Here is a 16,026-nt window from a genome sequence, read left to right on the forward strand (position 1 = left end):
TTGCACAGGAGGAGATTGTCCCTCCTTCTCCTGCACAGTAACTGGTGGCCTCGAACCACAGGCCTTCTGGATTACAGCACAGCTTCTTGCCATTAGGCCACCAGAGCTCCCTTTTTTCATGGTGTCATCCCCTTTTTAAAGTTTTCTTCTCCCTACAGATTTCCCAGCAAGACGATAAAGATTCACAATTAAATGGCCAAAGCTTTGCTCCTTTATGGAATGTAATCCTGATAATTACATGAAGATACTTCTAGGCACAGGAGAGATACATGGGAAAATTGTAATTATATTTGGCAGTACAACATCCAAGTCATTTGACTAGAAACTGAAATATTAGTGGTTCAAATTCACTGAGAAGCACCTTGGAAGAAAGGACTGGCAATCAGTCTCCAGAAGGTCACGATCTTGAACAGCCTGTGGAGCAGTTCTCCTCTTTATACATGGAGTCACCATAAGTTAGAATTGATTTGACAGCAACTAATACCAACAAAAGCCCAACTTTATAGTGAACGTTGCAAATGCTGATTTGTGATAGACATTTGATTGATATTCTGACCTGGTGAGAAAAGGACTATCTTTCTAGAGGAACCGTGTGATGTGAGAGACAAACAACTACCCTTGACAAAGTCAGGCATTTCTCTGAATCTCAGTTTTTCATTATTCCAAATTTTAGTGAGGTTTAAATATGTGCCAAAGACTCATTCATAATTGGAGACTAATTTTATGATTGCATAACAAAAAAATTAAACATGAACAATGAAAGGCATCCAGGGAAGGAGGAAAAGAAAGAACTGGAAGAAAGTTAGGTTTTTGGCAGGAAAATGGAGAAAGGAACATATGTGTAGGATGTAGGCAAGAAGTCAGTACAAGTTGGAAAGGTGAAAGGCCACGGCCTTTCACTTTCACACATCTGGCCAGAAAGTACATAGATAAGAAAGGCATTGCTGTATAGCTGCTTTTGGGCAAAACAATCCTGAACAGACAAGAGGTGGAGTCACAGTGGTCACTAGGACCCGGCAGCCTATATTCTTCAATAACTATCTTTTGGGTATAGACACACTTTCTGATAACAGTTACTGGCTTAGCTAATGTGATTTATAGCCTGTGAACACAGTCTGTCATGAGAAAGAATTAATCAAAGCAACTTCAGAGAAGATGTATCTTTGAGTCAGTCTCCTTTGAACTCTGGTGACTCTGGAAATATATCCTTGAATCTCTTAAGAAATTAAAGAACGAATGTAAAACACATGATTTAATATATGAGACCTACGGGTTGTTCAATATATGACCATTATAACATTATTTAAGTTATTCTTGAGTTTTAGTTTATATCTTGTACATAATATTAAGTCATTTAAGAATCAAGCAGTACTGCATGAGGGTAAAATTATCACAGCTAGAAATAGCAAACCAGAAAATAACAATTTGTCTGGATTGTCTCTGGTGTCCTAAATGCAAACCCATCCCACGGATGTCAAGGTGATTCCAACTCATGGTGACCCTCCATTGGGTTTCTGAAGTGGTAAGTCTTCATGGGAGGAGATTGTCTACTTTTTGTCACTAAATTGCCAGTGGATTAAAACTGTTGACCTTGTGATTGGCTGCCTAACATATTGCACATCTCACTACCAGAGCTCCTTTGCTTTAGGTCTGTGAAAATATATAAGTTTAAAAACATTAGTAATGTTTTGCTAAGTGAGAAAAAGGATATTTAAAGTGAAAAGAACTATCTACCAAATAAAAACAAAGCAAAAAATACACATACACAAATTTTAAACTTCCTGTTACTTTATTATCTTAAAATAAAATGTAGCTCTTTAATTCAGCCTCAGGCATTTCCCAAAAAAACCCACCCAAAAGTCCAAACTGTTTTAACTGTAAACCCGTGTGAAATGACAAGCAGTTGATTTTTTTCTAACAGTTGAAATGATCCCCTAATCACGTACACATGGGAATGGAAAGGCAATCCAGAAACAGAAAAAGGACTGACTCCACATGAGACGCGTGTGCCTGGGGAAATCCAGGCAGGATGTGGTGACTTTGCTCTTCATGGTCATCATGAAACTTCTGGACAAAGAAAGAAAATATTTTTTTTTTACAAAATTGTCTTATTGTTTCCTTCAACACTCTAAACTTTATGAGCTTGTGTACAAGAACTATTGTGTTATTTGATATGCTGAGTCTGAAGGTATATTTCTCAAATCAAGCACAACAATCTCATGAAAAGAAAACATCTTCTTCGGTAGTTGAGGAGAGTCTTTGGAGTATATATCTTGCAACAGCACCAAGTTTAGTATCAGTGAGACTTGAACTAAGTGTGACTAAGAAAATGTGATCGCATTCTTCCACTCTACCACTTCAATGGCAAATGCTCAAGATGTTTTCCTTCTCCTTCCATTTTCTCCCTTTGTCCACTTTCCCTTATTATCCTCTGCCCTCTATTCTACTGTAGCTAGCCTACACCTGCCCTCTACTGTCTTGATACTTCATCAATAAATATATGTAAGGCTCAGGGCAATAACTGAACAAGCCCTAACGTGCAAAAAATGTTCTAGAACAATGCTGTTCAGCCTGGCATTACACGGGAACCTGTTGATAAGGCTTTTAATTTAGAATGTAAGTTTGGAAATTAAGATTGTTAAGAAATATTAATGATTAAATGTTTGTCAGGAGAAGCACTTAAAAGCGCCCATACAAGGCTGACACCAATTGAATCTCAGTCCACTTTCATCAAAGGATGCACTGCAAATAGAGTATATTTGCTGCACACACACACACACACACACACACACACACACACACGCTCACATGCGCACATACACACAGACATGTTGTTGTTGCTGTTGTTATGCGCTGTTGAGTCAACTGGGCCTCAAAGAGAACCTATGTGCAATAGCTCTGAAGTCTGCCCTATCCTGAGCCAATCTCACTGACACACTTACCCCTATGCCCCAGTTATTGTGCTAATCCAACTCACCTGGGGTCTTCCTCTCATGCACTGTTCACCCTTTCAAGATTGATGTCCTCCAAGAAGCAGCCACTCCTGGCTATGTGCCCAAAGTATGTGAGTCAGAGCTTCAAAATCCTAGCCTCCAAGGAGAAACTGGGTTTCACCTTTCTAAGACAGAGCTATTTGTTTTCTTGGCAGTCCATGTTATGTTCAAGACTCTTCTTCAGCACCACAACTCAAAGGCATCAATTCTTCTGCTATTATCCTTAGTCATTTTACAGTTCTCTGATGCATAGCAAGTAATTGTGAAGATCATGGTCTGGATCAGGCACATCCTGGTCTCTAGACTGATATGACTGCTTCTCAGTACTCTGAAGAGATCCCTGACAGCAATGTTTCCCAGTAAAACCCATCTTTTGATGTCCTGACTGCTGGTGCCGAGAGAGATGATTGTGGAGCCAAGCAAGCTGTAATTGTTAACAACCTTAATCTTTTCTCCATCTATCATGATGCTGCCTATTGGCCTAGTGGTGAGAATCTTCATTTCCTTGATGTTGATTTTCAATCCATATTGAAGGCTGCAGTCTTTGACCTTCTAGCACTTCAGATCCTCTTCAGTTTCAGCAAGCAGGGCTGTGTTATTTGCATAAACCAGAACTTTAAAAAAATGTTTTATTATTAATAATTTTAATGAAAAGTTACGGATATTTTGAATTTCCATTCATTCATTGTTGCACTTTCCTCCCTGCCCACCTCTCCCCTCCAGTTCGTTCTTTTCTTTAAAAGGTAAAAGAAAAATTCTTTCATTTATATGCAATCCCTCCCCCCAAGTCCACTCCACTATGCAGCCTTCATTCTGGACTCATATCATGACAATAATACCTAATCATATATCTCTTTGAAACAGTTCTCTCTCTCATCTGTTTCAATCCAGTATGCATAATTTATCCCATCTTTCTCAGTCTCCCCCCCAACCCCAATGTCAGCCACATTTTACACCAGTGGCACTATGCAGTATTTGTTCTTTTGTGACTGAGATATTCCACTCAACATAATGTCTTCCAGGATCATCCATTTTGAATAATATTTTGTGAGTTCCTTGTTTTTGAAACCAGAACATTTAAGAAGTCATATAATCAGATTTTAGCTTATTTTAATTTGCTCAATATTCCTAGTTTTTAAATTGACTTAGGTGCTAAATCCAAAGGACCTTGTGTCTAACGGGAGATATGTTAGAACAATTGGGGACCATCCTTATAAATGTTGCAATGCTTGAGAATGAATGTCAGTCCTTCTTGATGAAAGTCACAGTGAATTAAAAGTCTCAAAGGTAAAGAAACTTGTCTTCCAACCATCCAAAGATGAGAATTAGGTCACTGAAGTTACTTCAAAGTTAACCATCATCTTTTAATATCATATTGGGATTTTGCAAGTGTAATTATTTGACATGGTTACTGCAGCTATGGGCAGTTACTGTAGCTGTGTGTCAGAGATGATGAGGATGACACAGGCTATGACAAGGTTCAGGTCATTATGAGTCATATTTGACAACATGGCACCAAATAATAATAACAATGACATGATACAGCATCTTTCCATATGCTTGTTTTCCATCTCTACCCCTCTCTTAAAGAAGTGTGTAATAATGTGTCCTTTACCCATATGTTCAAATGGATGGTTTGTTTATTTCTTATTGTGTTTTAAGAGTTCTTTTTGTATTTAACTTATAATTCCCTTAACAGATGAGTATTTTACAAATATTTTCTGCTAGCTTATGGTTTGTTTTTGTTTTACTAATATTTTTTCCCCAAAATTGCCCATCTTTTTCCTGTGGAGTAGCTGATGGCTTTGGACAGTATGCCTTTGGATTGGCAGTGCAACTGTCTAAGACTAAGCCACCAGAGTTCTTATTTTTTTTGGTTTTTTATAATGTCTTTCACACAACAAATTTTTTCATTTTCATGAAATTTGATAGGATTTTTTTAGATGGATAGTATTTTTAATGTTATGTTTAAAATACTACCAAACCGAAAGCTATCTGATTGTTTTCCTACGTTATCTTCTAAAAGAGATTTAGTCTTATGCTTCATATTTAGACTGAAAATACCCTTCAGGTCACTTGTATTAGGTGTATCTCTATGCTAATTTTTTGCAAATCAATACCTAATTGTCATAGTACCATTTGTTGAAAAGACTTTTATTCATTGAAATGCCTTTGCTTCCTTGTCAAAGATCTGTGGATTAAATTATCATGACCGTAAAAAAAATTATTGTTAAAAATCTTTATGACTCAACATTGTCTATTGATTACATTCATGATGAAGTGCGACCATCACCGAGAGGCTCATAATGATCCTATCAGCAATAGACCTGAACCTTGCCCTATCCTACACCAGCCTCCTGGTCTCCATTATGCCCATTGTTAGAATCACTGTGTCAATCATTTTGCTGAGTCATCTTATTTTTGCTGAGTCTCTATGTTTCCCAACATGATGCCTTTTCCCATGAATTGCACCCTCCTGATAACATGCTCATAGTATGTGAAACAAAATTTCACCATCCTTTTCTCCAAAAAACTCTGGTTGGACCCCCTCCAAGATAAATTTGGCAACACTGATAAATTTTCTATCACCATTGATAAGTAAAAAGTGCTTCCTAATCAATGATTCCCTTCTTTCTCCCTCTCTCCTGCTCTTCGTAACTGCTACTAAAAGATGATGTTTATTTTAAGGAAACATATGGTTTTCATCTATGATTCATTCAAACCATTGCGGAATACTCATTGGAACTAAAACTAAAACTAAAGTATGTTGTCATGACAAACACTTACAGAGGGATTTATTGGTGTGAAATGTGAATCTTTGTTCAAATGGCAGAAAATGGTTTTCTAGCCTAGAGTGAATATCTTTGGGAGTGTTTGAGTTTTTATTTGTTTGATTTTTTTTGGTTTGTTTTTAGTTGACTGGTCACAGAAAGCTGTCTTCTGCAACTCAGCTCAGTGTAGGTCAGTACTTTCTCGTACTAAAGCAAAGTTGTTATTCATTGCTATCAAGTCAGTATTGACTTATAGCTAACCTACTAGTAGGTTTTCAGAGGCTGTAAATCTCTCAGGATGAGACTGCCCATCTTTCTCCTACAGAGTAGCTGGTGGATTCAAACTATCTTCCTTTGGGTTGGTAGCACAACTCCTTAACCACTAGGCCAGCTACTTCTACTAGTCATTTTTTTCTTGTGTGAGTGGAGGGAAAGTTGAATATGGTTATCATGACTTGGTAGTTAACTTGATAGTCATCATCACTTTGAAGTTAAAAGTTTGATGGTTAACTCAGAAGTTAACTTTAGCTACTTAACTCTCATCTGTGATTGATTGGTGGGGAAATTTTTATACCTCTCCAAGACCTGGAATTCATTGTGAATACCTTTGACTTTGTCTCAGCTCATGCAGATAACATAGAGATTTATTTGAGTGTACTTCCTTTCATTTCAGAGTTATTTATTAAAATTAAAAATCTAGTACTTGAAAAAGACATGAAAGGATGTATTAACTTTGATACAACATGACTTTCTGGCTTCTCTTTGTGGAGAAAAGTAAATGAAAAAGCTTTATTTCAATATCCAATGGAGATTTAATTACTCTGGAACCGTCTTCTGTGCTTTTCGCCTATTTGGCAGTCCTCTTTATGAATCACCTGAACAACAAAAAGGCAAGCACTTAGAAATTATTTTGGAAGACAAAGTTGACATTGTGAAATATTTGATCTACATATATATTGACTTCAGCAATGTGGAAATTTTTGATATATGGAGCATTGTCGTAAGACAAAGGGACATACAAAATGTAATGTATTTTTTAATTGTAAATTCTAATTAAATGTGTAACACTTAGTCTTTAAACATTCTAGTTGACACCAAAAATTAATGTTCAGACAATTTTATTTTCTTATTTTCTAGACGTTTTTTCTTTCCTTTTTCCCATTTTGTTCTGCTAAAACATAATTATAAGAAAACGGTACATACAATAGAGCAATAGTCTTACTAAAAAAATTTACTAAATGCATCTTCTCAAGTGCCCACTAATGTGATCTAGTCCAGTGGATGGAAATACACACTGGAACCATTGGTTTTTATGCTTCTTGGATGATAAAATGTCAATTTAGTAGATTTAAAAAAAAAATAAAGACCAGAAAGTCTGCATCTCAGACATTAGACTTGTGAGTCAGTGGATGAACTGGAGTCAGACCACAAATATTTAAATATTGTACATATTTCTTTCCCCCACCCCCAGCTGTTGTCTGTGTGGTCAATTGAAAATCAGATCTTCTATACTTTAGACTTGACTGTGTCTTCACTTTTTATTGTCTAATTTTCAAAGAACTAGATTTGCAATCTAATTCTCCTGAAATTTTGTCTTTCATAACAACTTTACAAATGACAAGTCTGAACCCTGATCTATCCTGTGCCATCTTAATTGTCTCTGATATGCTCAACCTTATTCTTATAGCTGCTGTGTCAATCTGTCTTTTGGGGACTCTTCTTCTCTATCTCTTACCCTCCACCTCTTCCAGTATGATGCCTTTTTCCAAGGATCAGATCAGCCCCTCTTCACAACAAGCCCAAAGTATGTGAGATGAAGTTTTACCAGCCTCCCTCCAAGACAGACTCATTCTTTTGACAGTCCATGGAATATTCACTACTCTTCTCCAACACCACAACTCAAAGATAGTTATTGTTCTTCTGCCATCATTATTCATTGTTCGACTGTCAGATGCACAGGGAATGATTGAAAAAAACATGGCTTGAACCAGGCATACTTCAGTCTTCAAATTCAGATCCTTGCTCTTTAGTACCTTGTAGTGTTCTTTGACAGCAGGTTTTCCTGATGCATCATGTCTTTTGATTTCTTGACTGCTTCTTCCATTGGTGTTGATTGTATATACACGTGAAGTGAAGCCACTGACAACTTCAATCTTTTCTCTATGATGATGTTGCCAATTGGCCCCGTCATGAGGATTTTTGTTTTCTGGATAGCTGTACAAAATAGTTGCACTACACTGCTTATGGTTCTATGTTCTGTGGATTATTTTATTTAATTTTAAATTTGGGTTCTTCCTTCAGTTAATGTTTGATGCATTTTTTTAATCTTTATGTTTGAGCTATAAATTGAAAAATTGTAATTACTATTTGTTATCATTGTTTTTGGGTGTCCAATGAACTCATTGCTGTTGTTGTTGGGTGCCATTGAGTTGCCTGCAACTCGTAGTGATCCTGTGTACAACAGTTCTAAACCCTGTTCTATCCTTGCTCATCTTATTGCCTCTGACACACCTATCCCCATTACCCCAGTTACTGAATCAATCCATCTCATTGAGGGTCTTCCACTCCTGTGCTGTCCCTCACCTTCCCAAGCATGGTGTCCCTCTCCAAAGACTGATCCTGCCTTATAGCATGTCCAAAGTATGTTAGACAAAGTTTCAGAATCCTTGCCTCCAAGAAGTAGCCTGGTTTCAGCCTTTCCAGGATGAACTTGTTTGTTTCTCCTAGCAGTCCATGGTATATTCAATACTCTTCTCCAGAACCACAGCTCAAAGGCATCAACTCACCTTCTATCATCCCTAGTCATTGTCCAGCTCTCTGAAGCATAGCAAGTAATTACAAAGACTATGGCCTGTATCAGATGCACCTTAGTCTTTTGACTGACATTGCTCTTCAGTACTTTGGAGAGGTCTCTGACAGCAGACTTTCCCAATGCAATTTGTCTTTTAATTTCCTGGCTGCTACTACCAAGCATGTTGATTGTAGAGCCAAGCAAACTGAAGCTGTCAACAATTACAGTCTCTTCATCACCTATCATGATGCTGCCAATCAGCCCAGTGGTGAGAATATTTGTTTTCTTGATGTTATGTTTCAATTCATATTGAAGACTGTAATCCTTGACCTTCTGCACCAAGTGTTTTAGGTCCTCCTGTTTCAGCAAGCAGGGTTGTGTCATCTACAAACGCAGATTGTTGATAAGCCTCCTCCAATTCTGATGCCACACTTCTCCTCATAGAGCCCAGCCTCCCAGATAATCTGTGCTGCAAATTGATTGAAAAGAAATGGAGATAGAACATATTCTTGACACACATCCTTCCCAATTTTGAACAATGCAGTGTTTCCTTGCTCTGTTCTGACAACTGCCTCCTGGTCCAAGTAGAGGTTTCACATAAGATTCTCATTCCTCTCAGAGTCATCCACAGTTTGTTGTGATCCACACAGTCAAATGCCTTTGCATAGTCAATGAAACACAGATAGACTTTCCTCTGGTAGTCTCTGCTTTCAGCCAAGATCCATCCATCTGACATTAGTTATAATATCTCTAGTGCCATGGCCTCTTCTAATCCAACCTGCAATTCAGGCAGTTCTCTGTTGATGTACTTTTCCAGTAGCATCTCTTTTTTTATGTTTTGGAATATTAGCCCCCTGATGACCAATGCTCCTTGCCATTCCTCAGATATTTTGATCAAGACCCAATTTTGCCTGCTTGGTTGGTGACTGAATCAGCATTTAGGGATTCATTGGCTACTACTTGTCCAGGCTGCTTTAAATCTATGTTTACATTTGGTATCTAGTGTGGTTGTTGAATTAGTCATATCATTGTTGTTGTTATGTGTTATTAAGACAGAGTTGACTTATACCTGACCTTCCAGTGGGTTTTCAGAGGAAACATGAAAGGAGATTGTCTATCTTTCTCCTGCAGAGCAGTGGGGGTGGATTCTAACTGCCTACCTTCAGAGTAGCAGTGCAACTCCTTACCACTAAGCTACCTAATGAATTATATGTTCTTGTTGTATACCATTGAGTTTGAACTGACCCAAAGCTGACCCTTGGTGGGATTTCAGAGGCAGTAAATCTCATGGAAGGAGATGGCTCATCCTTCTCCAACGGAGCAGCTGGTGGCCTTGAGCCATGAATTTTTTGGATTGTAGCACATCTTCTTGCCACTAGGCCACAAGAGCTACTTCATGAATTATATAGTCATAGTAATTATAAACAGGGAAGTCTGGTGGCTTACTAGTAAGGAATTGTCCTGTCAACACAAAGGTACATGATCTGAATTGACCAGCATAGGAAAAAGATAGACTATCAGCTTCTGTGCAGTTTACTGTGTCTGAAAACCTGCTGGAAGGTCAGCTGTGAGTCGATTCTGATTTTAAGGTACATAATAGCAACAATAACAATTATAACATGTTAGCTCATCTTCTGTTATGAAGAAAATAGTGAAGATTTATAAAAACAAAAAAATGAATATCATGTTATGGCATTGTCTTTGCTTACTGTTGGTAATAAAAATTGAGAAATCTTTATGATTGCTGAGATGTCTAGGAGTGGGAAGGGCAGTGCTGGCATGGATATGACATTGTGTTCCGTATAGTTCAAGAGTGACAGTTGTACAAAGATAGCCTAAGCAATGTTTTATCTGATGACTAACAGCAACCGTAACTTCGGCCAAATTAGTACTATTTCATAAAAGCAGGTATTGGCTGGAAAGCACATTTTCTTTGGGAATATGAAAATACTTGGTGTGACGATAGTGAAAGCCAGTAGTAGAAGCAGCGATGGGAAGAAAGGCTTGAAATAAAAAGCTGTTTCTGAAGAATCCCCCACTTCCACCCCCCTTCAGTATGCCGGAGATTAAGAACAAGAGAAGGTAGCACCTAATGTTCACACGGTGGAAGCAGCAACAGCTGAAGGAAAAGCTAGTGGCTAAGAAAAAGCTTAAGAAAGAAAAAGAGGTTCTTGGTGATAAGGCTCCGACCAAACCTGTGCCCCAAACTATTGACAACCAACGAGTATATGATGAAACCATAGTAAATCCTCAAGATGAAGAGATTACTTATGATGAAGCTACAGATGAATTTGCTTCTTCTATCAACAAGATTCTCATTACGTCAGACGGACTTCATGGGAGAACAGTAAAACTCTTTGTATAGCTTTTGGTTAGCCAAAATTCGCAAATTTATTACAGAACAGGACTGGCTCTGAAAAAAAAATAATTTCCTTAGTGTAGCTCAAGGGATTTCACAGATCTAATTGTTATTAATGAATATCTTAAAAGACCAAATGGAATTTTTTGAGGCACTTGACACATGGTCCAACAGCTCATTTTAAAATGAGCAGTGTTCGTCTATGTAATGAAATAAAGTGAAGAGGGAAGGAAGCCACAGAACACAGACCTGAAATGATGTTGAATGATTTTACAAGGCTGGACCATTCCCTTGGACTTATGTTTGCCTCTATTTCCCTATGACCCTCAATTTATTAGAAGACTGGTTGCCACATTCCATAATCAATGGGATTATATTCTCTTTAGATTTCACAGATACATATTCAAAAGTGAAAAAAAAGGTGGGAATTCAGGAGCTCGGACTACACTTTACCTTAAAATTAAGACCTCTTCACAAAGGAACGTTTGATTCTAAATATGGAGAATATGAATGGGTACATAAGTCCTGGGAAATGGATACATGTAAAAGAAAATTCCATTTATAAAATAAATAAGAAAATAATAATGAATTTTACTGAACCAGGGCTACCTTCACCTTGGTAAATCACTTCTGAAGATACTGTTTTAAAAAGGGCATTTCTTGATTTCATAAACTTTCTTTCTGGACAAATTAAAAGTTCCATGAATTCCCAATTTGTGTATAGCATGTATAAGTATTTACTTATAAGCAAGTATGAGTGTTTATGAGAAGTTACAGCTTAGACTTCTTAAAACTTACTTTCTAGGTAATTTTAATGAAGTAGGAATTAAGAGCCAAATGTTGTTATCATTGTAAGGGTCAAGGGGGGTGCACTGAACTAAAATGCTTGGCAGACACCCTTAGCCCACTGGTTCAACAGTAAACTAAGTTTAGGTCCCAGTGTTTGATGTATATAGGAGCCAGGCTCCTGGGATGTTTTAATATCGTGTGATTTACAGTCTTTGAAAACCTGCTGGAGATCAGCTATGATCTCAGAATAACAGTACACAATAACAATCTTTTTATAAGGATTAATTCTTTCAATTAAAATGAATTACCAAGGACTTAAAGTAACTTTCCTAAATTACTGGTCTTTGGTTCTTTTTTCTTGTCACTTTATATCTTGTTATACTGCACTGTAGTGCTCTATTCAGGCACTGTCACCTGGTATTTTTGTCTTCTTAAGGAATTCTTTTAATTTTTTACTAATTGTGGTGTCATGGTTTTTTTGTGTAAAATGGATTCCTTAGCCATTGATTTTTACTTTGCCACATGAATGAGTGGGATCATCCCACTAGCTTTAAATTGAGCAGATCCAGGAGCAGAAATTGAGAAGTTCAACACTAATAAAGAAGAGGAAACAGCGTGAATCCATCAGCGCTGGAGATTGAGTTCCTGTGCCTGCCAGACTGGGCTCTACATAAGAACAGCAGCCTCAGCAAAGAGTCACAGATCAGAGTGAGAGAGAGCTGACTTGGGAACGAAATTGTCCAATGGGACTAAAGTCAGAGTTCTTCCATCCAGCTTGGTGAGAGCTGAGGGCAGACACCATCACTGGCAGGACTAAGAGAACTTTGTAACAGTGACCTAAGCTGAGACCCTGAAGGTCAAAGGGACTGCACCCATACTTCAGCAGCTGTCTGTCTGGACTAAGAGATCATATTCTGCTGACAACCTAAATTAACCTCTGAATGGTAACCTGTTAATTTCCCTACTAAACTCCATAACCATATGGTTCTGTGATATCTTTGTGGCCACTGCAAGGGAATATAGACCCAAGAGTAAAGCATTGACCACCTAGGGAGGGAAAATTGTTAGGGTGGGAATTTGAGAGACATATATGACCTCATAGGAATGTTTTGTACTGTTACTGGAATAGATGGGGCCTGTTTCTTCTTGTGAAATTAGTGTATGGTGTCCAGATGCCATCATCCCAATGCCACTCCCTCTTTTTATGCTACCATTTTTCAAACATGATTAATACTTATACATTTATTATAAGACATGAAACAGAAAATAATATATAGTGTGCAAAAAGAGCAAGGTCCACGTGGGGACCACCATATCAGACCTTCAGGTACTCCACCCCCACAACATTCACAACATAAAATCAATTCCCAAAGGAATTGTCTTCCATGCTCCTGCCTCTTTTTACAACACAAATCTCACTGTCCTACTGGGTCCAAACTATGCTGCAATAGGTCACAGACCACACAGAGCCATATTAGGAAAATCAAAAGACTGTAATTCAGGCTGGTAGCAGATAAAATCAGTCAGGACAGCTTCCACATGTGCTTACAGATACCTCAGCCTTCAGCCCGTGGCTTTAGACCAGTGTTACAAAGCTCTTAGTCCTATAATTATGGCTTTTCCTGTCCCACTCCCAGTCCTCCCACTTGGAACAAGACTCCTAGCTCTAGCTCCCTGGGGTTGCAGTCCAAAGGTTAGCTCTGTCTCCTGTCAGGTCGCTGGTTCTCTGCTACATCTGCTGCTGCTCTCTGTAGGTCTAGGTGGTACAAGAATCTCTGGCCCCAAAAGATGTTGTACATTTTCTTGCTACTTCTTGGGTTGTGGTGAGAGTAGCAAAATCTCCCACTGAATTTGCTCAGTTTAATGGCAAGACTAGCCAATCCCCTTGCATATTCCCGCCAATTCATATGGCAAAACCAGTCAATAGCTAGGGGGAAAAATTTTTTTGAACAACTAACCCTTCACATCAAAGACTACTTCCTATATTTTCTAGCCATTAACCTTTATTTTTCAAGAACTAACTCTCCCATTACAATATACAATATTTGCGAAAGCATGTAAGCCAGCAACTTGCTGTCTCATGCCCTCATATCCTCATTTTAGATTGCCGATTTCTAATTAACTCATTTCTATCAGACCAGTACTCTGAGAAAGCAAGCGAGTTTCTTTCTCTGAAGAATCTTTTCTTCCAGTTAGAATTTTTTTAGCATCCACAAGAATAGGCAAAGTGCAGTCAAGAACAAGCCATCAAGTTGTAGCAATCACCACTTGCTCACAGCATGAAACATCTTCTTTTCTTCTGGTTGAGTTATAATCAGCTCCTCTCTAGACAACCTTGGCTAGATCTAAACTGGTATAAGCTACACATTCAGGAGTCCACATTTCTTTCTATGTTCCAGACCAGCTGGTCTTTCCACCAGTCTTAGCCCCCACATGAGGTGAAATCAACTAATCAGAAGTCATCATGATGCCCTGCTCCTCAAAGCCAGCAACTTGTGTACTTCTCCATATATCTGTGCCTGCTAGGCAGACAGCTCTGAAGGAACATGACCAGTGTCAGCCTGTGTTCTCATTGTTGCAAGATTTCTGTTTCCACTCACCAGGTGGATCCAGGTGGTCACCATGAACGAGCATGCATGCCATTTTCCTTTAACTTCAATTTCTGGAAAACAGACTCTAATGGGCACCAACTTTGTCTTCTCTCAGTGCATTAGAAGCCAAAAGAATTGTGCCAATTTTTATAAGATAATGTCTCCTTTTGTCTCTTCCTGTTTGCCTTCCAAATGTAAATATCTTCAGTCAAAAATCCAAGGAGGGGCTACAAATCTATTCAAATGCAAATCTTCTCAGAGTAGTTGGTGGGCCTTAATCTTCCCCAAGTTAAGCCCCAGGCCCTCATGTATTCTTTAGGGAAATCAATTGAGTAAGGAGTCAAAGGTGACGTTACAGGCTTTACACAATCTACAACCAAGGGTTAAACAGGGTGGCTCCTTGGAGGCAAGGATTCTGAGGCTCCGTCTAACATACTTTGGATATGTTGTGAGGAGAGACCGGTCCTTGGAGAAGGACATCATGTTTGGGAGGGTGGAGGGACAGCACAGGAGGGGAAGGCCCTCTATGAGGTGGATTGATTCAGTGACTGGGATAATTGGGATGGGAGTGTCAGAGACAGTGCGATTGGCACAGGACAGAGCAGAGTTTAGGGCTGTTGTACATAGGGTCACTATGAGTCGCAAGTGACTCGACAACACATAACAACAACAACAACAACAACATACCCTATCATTATAATGCCCAGTATGCGTTTAAAAAATGTATCTGAACGTTACTACATAGAAGAAACATTAGACACAGCAGTATCCACAAAGTTAAATTAACAAGAACCTTAGAGACTTTAATAACATATCTTAGTATTACCATATGGGGGAATCAAAAGTAGCAATGTTAAAAATTTGAGTCAACAAAATCCTTAACACATTAACCTTTAAAGAAATTCTCAATTCCAACTTAACTTATGTCATTCAGGCCAAAATTAGCTTTTCAACCTTTCTTTCTATCTTCTTCTTGTTGTTGTTGTTATGAGCTTGCAACTCATAGCGACCTATGTACAACAGCCCTAAACTCTGCTCTGTCCTGTGCCAATCTGATTGTCTCCGATACGCTCAACCCGATTACCCCAGTCACCAAATCAATCCGTCTCCTAGAGGGCCTTCCCCTCCTGCGCCTGCCTTCCACCCTCCCAAGCATGATGTCCTTCTCAAAGGACCGGACCCCCCTTACAACATGACCAAAGTGTGTCAGATGAAGCCTCAGAATCCTTGCCTCCAAGGAGCAGCCCAGTTTAACCCTCTCCAGGATGAATCTGTTTCTTTTCTTAGCAGTCCATGGTACCCCTCAATACTCTTCTCCGACACCAAAACTGAAAGGCATCAATTCTCCTTCTGTCCTCCTTAGTCATTGTCCAGCTCTCTGATACATAACAAGTGATTGCAATGACCCTGGCCTGTATCAGACGCACCTTAGTCTCCAGAGAGACACCATTGCTCTTCAGTACTTTGGAGAGGTCCTTAACAGCAGACTTTCCCATCACAATACATCTTTTAATTCCTGGCTGCTGGTACCAAGAGTGTTGATTGTGGAGCCAAGTAGACTAAAGCTGTGAACAATCTCAGTCTCTTCATCATCCATCCTGATGCTGCCAATTAGCCCAGTGGTGAGAATCTTTGTCTTCTTGACATTGAGCCTCAATCTTAGTTTTTGTTGTTGTTGTTGTTGTTATGTGTCGTCGAGTCGTTTGTGACTCATAGGGACCCTATGTACAAC

The 16,026-nt window shown here is 38.7% G+C and overlaps 1 pseudogene; it reads left to right on the forward strand.

Annotated features, from left to right (window-relative positions):
- Positions 1 to 11,479, forward strand: part of LOC102843245 — a 142,394-nt pseudogene extending 130,915 nt beyond the window's left edge.
- The last annotated feature ends 4,547 nt before the right edge of the window (positions 11,480 to 16,026 follow it).

The sequence above is a fragment of the Elephantulus edwardii genome, unplaced genomic scaffold, assembly GCF_000299155.1.
Source record: "Elephantulus edwardii isolate Elephantulus edwardi_28Jun2011 unplaced genomic scaffold, EleEdw1.0 scaffold00053, whole genome shotgun sequence".
Classification (NCBI taxonomy): domain Eukaryota; kingdom Metazoa; phylum Chordata; class Mammalia; order Macroscelidea; family Macroscelididae; genus Elephantulus; species Elephantulus edwardii.